The sequence below is a fragment of the Cebus imitator genome, unplaced genomic scaffold, assembly GCF_001604975.1.
Source record: "Cebus imitator isolate Cc_AM_T3 unplaced genomic scaffold, Cebus_imitator-1.0 Scaffold497, whole genome shotgun sequence".
NCBI lineage: Eukaryota > Metazoa > Chordata > Mammalia > Primates > Cebidae > Cebus > Cebus imitator.
In genome coordinates this window covers 860,167-871,138 of record NW_016107812.1, presented here as the reverse complement: position 1 = coordinate 871,138, position 10,972 = coordinate 860,167, and the positions used below count along the sequence as shown (strand labels likewise).

The 10,972-nt window shown below is 58.7% G+C and overlaps 1 long non-coding RNA gene across 1 annotated transcript; it reads left to right on the top strand.

The window, feature by feature from the left end:
• The first annotated feature begins 10 nt into the window (after positions 1-10).
• Positions 11-4,350, top strand: LOC119468815. The gene is made up of 3 exons (XR_005197587.1): positions 11-460; positions 2,689-4,035; positions 4,305-4,350. It is a non-coding gene; the product is annotated as an uncharacterized LOC119468815 (long non-coding RNA).
• Positions 4,351-10,972: the final 6,622 nt, after the last annotated feature.

The following is a 10,972-nucleotide window of genomic DNA, read 5'->3' as shown; positions in this document are numbered from 1 at the left end:
CCCTGGTGCTCCTGCAGCCAGCCCCTTCCTGGGGTTTCCACAGAGGCCACCCTCCCCGCAGTGTCTTTCTGTCATCGGCCTTAATTAGGCACATTTGGAGGTCAGCATGGGGTCCTCCGCCAGGGTGACTTATGCGCCCCACCACAGGGCCTGCAGGCTCACAAGGGGGTGTTCAGCTTGTCTATGCTGGTGGCAGTTCTGTGAATGAACCTTCCAGGCGTCCTGGATGGGGACCGGGGGGGGGGCCTCCGGCCTCTCACAAAGCAGCAGGAGCGTCCAGGACACCAGCAGCTGCAACCGTGCGGGGGGCTTGGGGGTGACAGGCAGTGCCAAGTCTGGAGCGCAGGAGACACAGACCGCCACCCACGTCGCCTTCGCTCAGCCCAGCGAGCCTCTGCCTCTGCCTCCACGTGACTCAGAGGGAAACCGCCACCTTCAGATTTCTCTGCCCATTTTTCAGGTGAGAAAGCCTGACCCCTGTGGGAGGTCCCACACTGGGAAGCGGGTAGGGGTGGGGATCCACGGCCTGCACTTTTGAAACGGCAAGAAAAGCCGTCCTTGGAGGGTCGGTGGCCACGTTGAGCTCACAGCTGGGTGAGCCTGCGCTGCGGGAGGGGTGGGGCAGAGCTCCCTGCGGAGCTGCAGGGAGGAGGGTGGGAGAACACGGCCTTCTGCACCCAACACCGTGTCCCAGCCCAGAGCCCGGCCCAGACCCCAGGGACTTGCGCAGCCAGGACAGAGGTTCCGGAGCCCTTGGGCCTCTCGCAAACTCCTGGGGCAGGGGCTGGGCAGCCCCGTGGTCTCATCCCTCATGCCGGCCTCTAGGGCTGTCCCAGGGCTCTTCTAGCTTTAACTCAGTGTCCATCCCCTCCTGTCCCAGGAGGGCCATGGCTGTGCTCAGCTTAGAATCTCAAAGGACAGCCACTGGTCAGATGGGGACACAGATGGGGGACAGGGGCCATTCTGTTGCCTAAGAATTCAACCAGAGAGATCAGCTGGGCTGGGTGGTTGGGGAAGCACAGGGCCCAGCCTCCAAGTGTCCACATTTTGGTGATTCCAGGGAGGCCCCTGGCTGGTGAGCAGCCCGTGTGCTATCTCACTGAGGCCGGTGTGTTCACCCCACTTCCTGCAGGAAGAATTGGAATTGGTGTCGGTGGTGGAGCGGGTAGTGGTGGAGATTATGGTAATGATGGCAGAACTTTTTCCTGAAACAAGAGCTCTGAAGAGAGATTAGGGATCTCTGTAAAAGGGATTCCAAATGTCCACAAGCCATGGATGTGAAGGGAATGGCTGATGTGGACGGATGGGAATTGTGGGAAACTGGATTTTGAGCGTTCTTCTAAAAGCAGCGGCACTTACTCAGGGCCACCAATTTTTGCTGGGAGGAAGCGGGGGCTTTATGTAGCCACGTTTTCTAATACTTCAAGAGACACCAGAAATCCTATGAAATATTCTGCTTTGCAAATATTGGCAAATAACTCAAAAACCTAAAGAAATGTTGGTGTGCCACAGAAGACATATTTATGTGAAATATGAAAACCTCTTTTCAGAATGAAGGTGAAGTGAAGAAGAAACAGAAATCCAGGGCCTTGGGAGCAAGACTCCTGCCCTCCACCCACTGCGTTCCAGGAAGCTGGGCCAGGGTCCCTCCCAGACCCCTGCCCTCCACCCCCTGCGTTCCATGAAGCTGGGCCAGGGTCCCTCCCAGACCCCTGCCCTCCACCCCCTGCGTTCCATGAAGCTGGGCCAGGGTCCCTCCCAGACCCCTGCCCTCCACCCCCTGCGTTCCATGAAGCTGGGCCAGGGTCCCTCCCAGACCCCTGCCCTCCACCCCCTGCGTTCCATGAAGCTGGGCCAGGGTCCCTCCCAGACCCCTGCCCTCCACCCCCTGCGTTCCAGGAAGCTGGGCCAGGGTCCCTCCCAGACCCCTGCCCTCCACCTGCTGCATTCCAGGAAGCTGGGCCAGAGTCCTTGCGAGCCCTCCAACCCCCCGGTGGCTCCTACTCCCTCCGAATCTGTCTTCCCTCACTTCTGAGGCCCCGGGAGTCCTGGATCCCAGGGGCACCTCCTTAGAGAAAGCAAGTGGGGCCTGACTGAAGGGGGTCCCAGGTTCCAAAGGGTGCCCCAGCTCTCCTAGGGCCTGGCTGTGCGGAAACCGCAGCAGCTCTGCTGTGGAAAGTGATATTCAAATCTAAAAAGTGCTTGTTTGGGAAAACTCACTTCCCAGGGTCTATAATTGGAGCCGTGGGAACATTTACACTAACGGAGAATTAACAAAAGCTTATTGCTGCAGTTAAGAGGAAACCTCAGAATTTCCTCAGGAGGGGCCCCAGAGGCCCTGCCCAGCTCTGCCAGGGGCCCACTTAGAGACAGAGTTCTGACCAGGAGGAAATGCCTTTTCTCTGGGCCTGGGCCACAGGGGCAGAGGAGAAAATCAGAGAGAGGGGGAGGGAAAGAGGCGGGGAGCCTGGGGCTGGGGTGGGGCGGCCTTCTCGCTCTGGCCGCGGTGACCGTGGCTGGTCTGTGCCTGCCTTCCACTCGCATTTCCTCTGAAACGCTGCCAGCGGCCCGGGTGAAAAGCAAGGTCATCTTACAGACACGGTCAGGACCGGACGGCCCACAGGCTTAGGATTTGTCCAGGCCACATGCTCTCCACTGGTGATCACAAATTCCCTTGTGTTTCCCCAGATTAATTGTGGGTGTCCCGATCTCCCAGGACTGCAGGGATGACCTTGGATCTGGAGCCGTGGCAGCTGTGAGGTGTTAAGACGAGGCGACTCTGGAGTGGGGCAGACTGAACCCAGCACTACTGTGGCCTGATGGAAAGGGACAACTGGCCCGGAAACTTGCACATGGGGAGGCCATGGGAGAGGAAGCCAGAGATGGGGAGACCACTTGAGCCAGGGAATGCCAGAGAACACAGTCGCCTGGAGGGACAGGCCGTGCCTCCTGCCTTGGAAGAAAACTGCCACGCAGGCCCAGCCTCCAGAACCACAAGAGGCCACACGTGTTTGGAGGTGGAGGCTCCCAGCACGTGGACTCCGCAGTAGGCCCAGAACGGAACCCCGTGGCTGCTCCAGCCTCTGCCTCCCTTGCCTCGGTTCCTCTGTGTCAGGAGGGGGACCCACGGCTCTCCCAGGCGTCTGTCACCAAATGAACTAAGTTGTGGGGCTCGGGCGGGGCTCACGCTGCGTGGGCATCACCGTGAGGTCAGCGCCTTGCACCTCCCTGCGTGGCCCTGCCTAAGCCAGTGGCTGCTGGTGTTTGACAGGGAAAGCGAGATTAGGCTGAGGTGCAGGAAGTGGGGGTAATTTGCTGGAGGTGACGGAGGCAGACCTGAGCTCAGGCGCATCCCCATCACGGGTCTCCAGGACACAGGAGCCCACGTCACCCCCCACCTTGAAGGGCACCCAGAGGCCACCCTGACAGCACCACAGCATCAGAGTGGGAGGAATCCAAGATGTGGCAGGTGAAGGCTGGGGCGCAGATGGCCACCCGGGGACAGCACCGCCGGCATGCACGGGGCTCAGAGCAGGCCTTGGGTACCTTCGTGTCTCCTCTTACCCCATGACCACCACAGAAACGTGCCCAGGCCAGCCCACCGGCATTGGAGAGTGGGGTCATCTCAACGGACACCCAGACACAGAAGAGCCAGGCAGGGGCAGCAGAACCACTGACAAACCCACAGCCGGCCACGGATTCACAGGCCCAACCAAGTCCTGAGAACCAACAGCCAACCCACAGATCCATGAGCTAAAGTCACTGTTCCCTGCTCTCTCTTCTCAGAGTGCTCACGTGGCCGTCACAGTGTGACGGTGGCGATGGAAACTCCTAATTCACAGGTCCAGGTGGTGGTTCCACATTCTCACAGGTGACACAGGAGGCGCCACAGCACCCCCACAGGCCACGTGACGCCGTGGTTCTGAAGTGCCACAGGACTCAGACCCACAGCAGCAGCCTCCTCCCTGGCAGCCCTGATGTCCCCAGTCAGCCGGCTCGGAGGAGAGCTGCCTCATCAGTCCCGGGGCTCCAGAGGTGAGTTTCCAGAATGCAGAGGCATGTCTTAGCCATTTCCTTCGATAAAGTTGTTAAGATAATTATACGTGGTACTGAAGATACGTAACTGTTATTACAGCTAGCTTAAAAACTATCTGAATTTAATTGATCAATTAGATTAAATGATACCGTGGTGAGAGCTGGCGAACGCCCAGGTCACAGCTTGCAGGGTTTGCAAAACCACGGCCCTGGCCCCGGAGCCCTGAAGCCAGCCCAGGTTTTCTTTCTTTTTTTTAATTGCATTTTAGGTTCTGGGGTACATGTGAAGAACATGCAGGATTGTTGCATAGGTACAACGTGGCAGTGTGATTTGCTGCCTTCCTCCCCTTCACCTACATCTGGCATCTCTCCCCTTGCTCTCTCTCCCCAGCTCCCCACCCCCCCATCCCTCCCCCATGTCCCCCCAACAGACCCCAGTGTGTAGTGCTCCCTCCCTGTGTCCATGTGTTCTCATTGTTCAACACCTGCCTATGAGTGAGAACATGCGGTGTTTCTTAGTGAGGTTGTTACAGGTGATTCTCAGTGGTTCATTTAAAGCCGAGAGCAGGTGAAGCCGCTGAGACGGAGGCCTCACGAGCCCGGGGGGAGCCTCGTGCAGTCAGCTTCCTCACGGAGTCCGAACACCAGGTAACTGCAGCCGGCCACATGCTGAGAGGGCTGAGCACGCCCACGGGGGCAGCACCGAGGCGCGGGCACGGGCAGGCGTCCTGGGCTCCTGCGCCCAGGCCACCTCTGCTGTCTTCCATTTTCCCCACCCGGGTCGTGCACCCTGGCAGCAAACACATACAGCACGGGGCGAGCGGGGTGGGGTCGGGGCCCCTGTGTGCTTATTTGCACATGGCAACACTTTACCTATGATGGCCCCAGAGGCCCAGCTTGGCTGAGGCACCGTGTCCCGTCAGTCCCCTCCACGGGCCTCAGCACATGGAGCCCACGTCGGCAGGTCCCAGCGACCGCTGCCCACAGCATCACACACGTGCGGCGAATGGGCCTGGGAGTGCGCGGGGCGCGGAGTATCTGTGTCTGCTGCGTGGCCGTGAGCAGCCAGGTCAGGAGAAGGACGTGGTGAGTTGTCCTTGGAGGGGGGAGGGCCCTGGGTGGGAGCTGCCTGGAGGTGCAGAAGGGCTGCACGGCCTTGAGGGACCTCTGTGAGAACTCAGCCTTTTTTTGGTTTTTTTTTTTTGAGACAGAGTCTCGCGCTATTGCAGGCTGGAGTGCAGTGGTGTGATCTCAGGTCACCGCTACCTCCGCCTCCTGGGTTCAAGTGATTCTCTCACCTCAGCCTCCTGAGTAGCTGGGACTACAGGCACCCGCCACCATGCCCGGCTAATTTTTTGCATTTTTAGTAAAGACGGGGTTTCACCATGTTGGCCAGGATGGTCTCGATCTCCTGACCTCGTGATCTGCCCACCTCGGCCTCCAAAGTGCTGGGATTACAGGCGTGAGCCGCCGCGCCCGGCTGACAGAGGGAGGGGCTGCTGCAGGGTCAGGAGCAGAGGGTGGTGTTTCCGCCTCAGTGTGACGGGAAGGTGGTGGGTGCTGGAGCTGCGGTCTCAGCTGTTATCCGGCTGAGAGGTGAGGACGCCTGGGGCCAGGCTGGGCTGCAGAGGTGGCCAGAATCGGGCAGATTCTGCACCTCTCCTGGCGACGGGGCCCACCGTGCTTGCTGACACATGGGGAGCCAGGGGTCAACTTTGCCACTAGGCACAGTGGGGACGGGGTAACTGTTCACTGCACAGGGACGGAGGGTCAGGCAGGCGTGGGGCTCCGGATGCTGAGTCGGGGGCTTTGACCCGAGGGTAAAGGCTGCGTTGTCGCCCACCGCCCTCCGAAAGCAGCGGCCCTTCCCACTCCACCTCCAACCCACTGGCCTGCACAGCCCACGAGGCCGGCTGCTTCCTGTTCTTGGGGTGAGCACCAGATGCCTGTGGGGCGGGGGCACCGCTATAGCAGGGGCTGCTGTGAGGCCCTTGGTTTTCCTGCTGGGGAACTCTAGGGGTAAGAGGTGAACCTGGGGCTGCTGGTAGAAATCCTGGGAGGGCCCACCTGGGAATCAAGTCAGCCAGGACGGCAGGATGGCGGGGAGGTGGGGGGAGCGCGAGGGCAGGTGCAGATGCGGGCACGGCCGGTGCCGGTCCCCCTGGGTCCCACCCTGTGCCGCCGCTTACTTGCCAGAACGATTCGTGATCCCCATGTAAGAACCCATGTCTTTGTGGTCATTCGCAGGCGTGCGCGTCCCAGCTGGGGTGGATGAGGCCACGTTTGCCTCCCTGCTTCTGCTCTTGGAGTAAACGTGTCCCTTTTGTGGTCTGTTTAGGGTCGTGTTGTTCACATTTTTGTGCTGTGTTGGTGACGGTGCAGCTGACGTGGCCTCAGGGCAGAGCTAAGGTTCTGTCCAGTGACCTGAGTTCAGGAGGCTGTGGCGGGTGACGGAAAAGCTTCGTGCAGTCCTGTGTGGGGGATGGAGAAGCTTCACTCCGGCCTGTGTGGGGTGCTGTTGGCCGTGAGTTCCATGTGCATGAATCGGCTCTAGACACTAAATACAGTGTCTTTAAGCAGAAGCAGATGTGGGTCAAGGTGACGCATGGATGGGCTGGTGAAAATGGGACCAGAGGCTCCACGGAACCTAGCCCCGTTTCCCGGAGGAGCAGAGGCTCAGCACTGGCTGGAGTGGTGGGGCGTCGTAGGGCGTGGCCACTGAGAATGGGGAGGATCAGCCCCCCAACACAGGAGGATGAGCGGACTTTGCTCCTCCCGGTCCAGCCACGCCCGAGGCCCTCAGCTTACCTCCCAAGTCCTGGTTATAGAAGCCAACCTCCTTCCTCCTCTGTTTACGCTGGATCCCTGCTGCTGCTGACAGAATCTACCCTCCTAACACAAAACCCCGTCCTGCGCCAACAGCAGGGCAACTTCTGTGTTCTGAGAAGTAGACTTCTAGACTCTTACAGGCGGGCCTTCATGGGCTTCCCCAGGACGTGTTCCAGTCGTCGCCTGGGTGGGCAGCAGTGCTCTGCGCACACGCCTGCTCTGTGCGGCTCTGGAGCAGCGAATAGCAGGAGTGGAGGGACGGGGAGGAACAGAGACCCCGCCCTGCCTCCTGCAGGACATCCGAGGACGCTCGAGGACAGCCAGACCCGCTTCCTCTCCCTCTGGCTCTCTCTCCAGCTCTGACTTTTCAGCCAAACTCCCCAGAGAGGCCATCACACAGAAAGATTGATGGCGGTCATTTGTATACACGAGGCGCTCACAGACACTGCACTCCCGTGCCACTTTTGATTTTATTCAGTGTGAAGGAGCAAGCTGTTCCCGCTCACATCGAGGGCTCCTCATAAATCACGCGTTGGGGCTCCTTCCGGGGCGCCCGTTCTCTCCAGTTGCCGCCGGTCAGCAGCAGCATTGCACGGAGCCGAACGTCTCTGCTCAGCTCAGAGCCAGGGCACAGAAAAGGTGCGGCCAGCGAGGGCTGAGGACGGCGAGCGGGGGTCTCCTGCTTCCAGAGTTCCTCCTCCGTCCATCCGGTGCGGGGGCTTGGCCCTGGGGGTTGCGACGGCTAACAACGTCACCCAACTTTTACACAACTCACTCACTCTTGCCACGTACTATCCCGCTCAGATGTGGTGTCCCAAGAGTGAACGGCTCCCCAACCCTCCTGAGGTGGGCAAAAGATACACTCACACCCACACCCACACACTCACACACTCTCACACACATGCACACTCATATGCACACACAATAGCACTCACATGCACACTCATGCATGCACTTATACACACATGCACACGCTCACAAATACACATACGCACACTTACATTTGCACACATGTGCACACATGCTCACACACACCTGTACACACACACATACACACACTTGCACACCCACACATACACTTCACACACCCACACCCACACATGCATATACACACACAAACACTTGCACACACATCTGTGAGCACACACACCCCCATCTGCACTCAGTGCATATGCTTGTGCACCCACATGCACACGCACATGCATGTGCACACACTGCGTCCCCACACCCTGAGGTGGGCAAAAGATACACTCACACACCCACATGCTCTCTCTCACACACACACACACATGCACACTCATATATGCACACACAGTAGCACTCACATGCACATGCACACTCATGCATGCACTTATACATACACGCTGACCCTGGTCCCCTCACAGCACTCATGTCCCTGTGCTTCCTCTCCTGAGGGCAGGGCCTTGCTGAGTGGTTCAGGCCTGGGTGGGCAGGCGGGGAAGCAGGCGAGAACTTCACAGCAAGTTCGGCTTCCTGTCCCCAGGGCCCAGAGGGGAGGTGGCCACATGCCTCTTCCTCGGAGGAGCCAGTGGGAAGGACAGGCAGGAACCCAAGCTGAGAGCAGGTGGGCGGGTGAGACAGTGACCCCCGGGCCTCTCTCTTCTCAAGGGGCTGAGGGTGGAGCAGGGACGGAGGGCCCCAGCGACTCCTCTGCCAACCAGGAAATCACCTGTGGAGGGCGGGGCGTACACGTTGGGCAGCAGATATAGGGCTGTTGGCCCCACAGGGTCGTGGGGTGTCCCTTATGCTGTGCTGAGGTTCAGGGTCTGAGAAGTAAAGAGACAGGACCCTGAAGAACTGGAGAAGAGCAGCTGGACTCGGGGGGCCACGCGAGCAGAGATCAGTGATGGCACCAAATGTCCCAGAAACGTCTGCATTTATTAGGTACAAGCAGGGGGCAGGGCCCTGAGTGAGGTCATCATCTATAGGCTTAGTGATAGGGCATAATAATCCCGTGAGTCACAAGCCAGGGGGCCACCCCATTATGTCACCTGGGCAGAGAGGTGGGCCGTACACAGTAGGGGGCCGTCTACAGAAAAGGGGTCCACCCCCATTAGGTCACCGAGGCAAGGAGGTGGGCTGTGTGCAGCAGGTGTCGTGCGCAACACTTCTTATCTGAGGGCTGGAGACTTCAAAGGATCTCTAACAGAAGGATACTGTAAGCCAGTGTGGTGGGAGCTGACAGACTTGTGCTGTTCTCTTAAGATATTTATGGGAGGGTGATTTGAGCTAGCACAGAAGGGAGAAAAGACTGACAGGGTGCACAGCCGCTGTGACTGGTCACACCAGAGGGGTTCTTCTCCCTCGGTTATTTGCAGGATCTCAGGCCTGAGGCCGACTTTCTACAGGAACTGGATGCGAGGTGCTACAGCTCCTCTATCAGGAGGAGAGGCTCTTGCTCCAAGCCTGCCATACGGCGTTTGCCCTTTCAGGCAGGGACGCCACCGCCTGGGTCTCTGGTTCTCGTCCTGGTCTGGCTGTTTTCCCATGTACTGCTTCTGTTCTGTGACTGCTCTAGGCATTCCTCCTACTACAGACTACTATGTGGTTCTGTGGAAGGATTGTATAAATGAGCACTGAATGTGTCAGTACAGCTCTGACTACAATACCCGTATGATTATATAGACAGATTGCATAGAACTAAGTATGCTAGATGTAAGTACTAAGTGTGATTATATAAACTGGATATATGTGAGCAGTGAGTTATATTCAGGCACTAATTCTGTAAACTAACATGATTACATATGAAGGATTATGTAGAGGAAATAGCTGAGTAGTAACACTATAGACTAAGACGTTCTTCAGGCACTAATTGTGCCTGGGGTCTGGACAGTTCTCCTTCCTTGAGGCCCCTGGGGTGTTACCCACGGGGGGCTCCCTGGAGGGGACACTGCTGGCCTCGCTGCCCTTCCCAGCTGGAATCCTCAGGGCTTGGGGAGGGAGGACGGGAGCTGCATCTGCACACTGAGACTGGGGACCGAGACGGGGCGAGGGTGAGGGGGAGGTGGCAGCTGGGTGTCTGCAGAGGCAGGTCCTCAAAGCCTCCACCACGAGGGAGGTAACAGGGAAGGGGAAGGCGAGCGGCCCAGTGCATCAGAGGACACCTTCTGCCCTGCCTTTGCTCCATGAATTAATTTTTAGGGCAAAAAGAAATTATTGCTCTTTGCACTTGCAAAGAAAATTGTTCCTGGTGTTTTCCCACTCCCAACCCCGTGGGATTTTATTTGACCAAAGTGGTGCATGGAACAAGATGGCGGAGATAGCACAGGGTGTGTGGCCCCATTCTCACACCCACACAGCCCATGGACAGAACAATGGGGACAGCATGGGGTGCGTGGCCCCGTTCTCACACCCACACAGCCCGTGGACAGGACAATGGGGACAGCATGGGGTGCGTGGCCCCGTTCTCACACCCACACAGCCCGTGGACAGGACAATGGAGACAGCACAGGGCTCTTCAGCCCCCGTGACCGGCCCTCTCTCCTCAAGGTGACCCCCAAGTGCTCCAAGCCCACGTCTACACACCACACAACCCCAGCAGCTTGTCCACATGCTAGAACACACAGGCACACTTGGCCACAGCAGGCACGGGCTATGCTATTGGGAATCGGGCCAGGGAGGAGGCTCGTCTTGGAGCTCCAGCACATTCCAGGGGTCACGTGCGGGTGGATATTAAGGGTGCAGGTGATGGTGAGAGGAACAGACGCAGGATTGGGCTGACTCTGGAAGCGGCTCGCCACGCCGACCTCCTGAGCTGAATGTCACAGCTCGTGGGGCAGGACAGGTGCAAACTGCGTGTCTACCTGCCTGAAACGCAGGCCCATGTGGCGCTGTGAGAGGGTGGAAATGCTGCGCTTGCCTCGGCGTGGCTGGAGGGAGGGACCCGGAGGCCCAGGGAGGCTGCAGTGTCGTGCGGGACCTGCTGTTAGACCTGCCCACCACCCCAGGAGGGGCCTGGGGACAAGGCTTTCACCGCAGCTGGGAGAAATACCTGGGTGGGCTCTGTGGTGGCTCCTTCCGTGGGGCAGACCTCACAGTGGGAAATGTAGCCACAGCCTCAGGAATATGAGTGCCATGGTGGGAAATG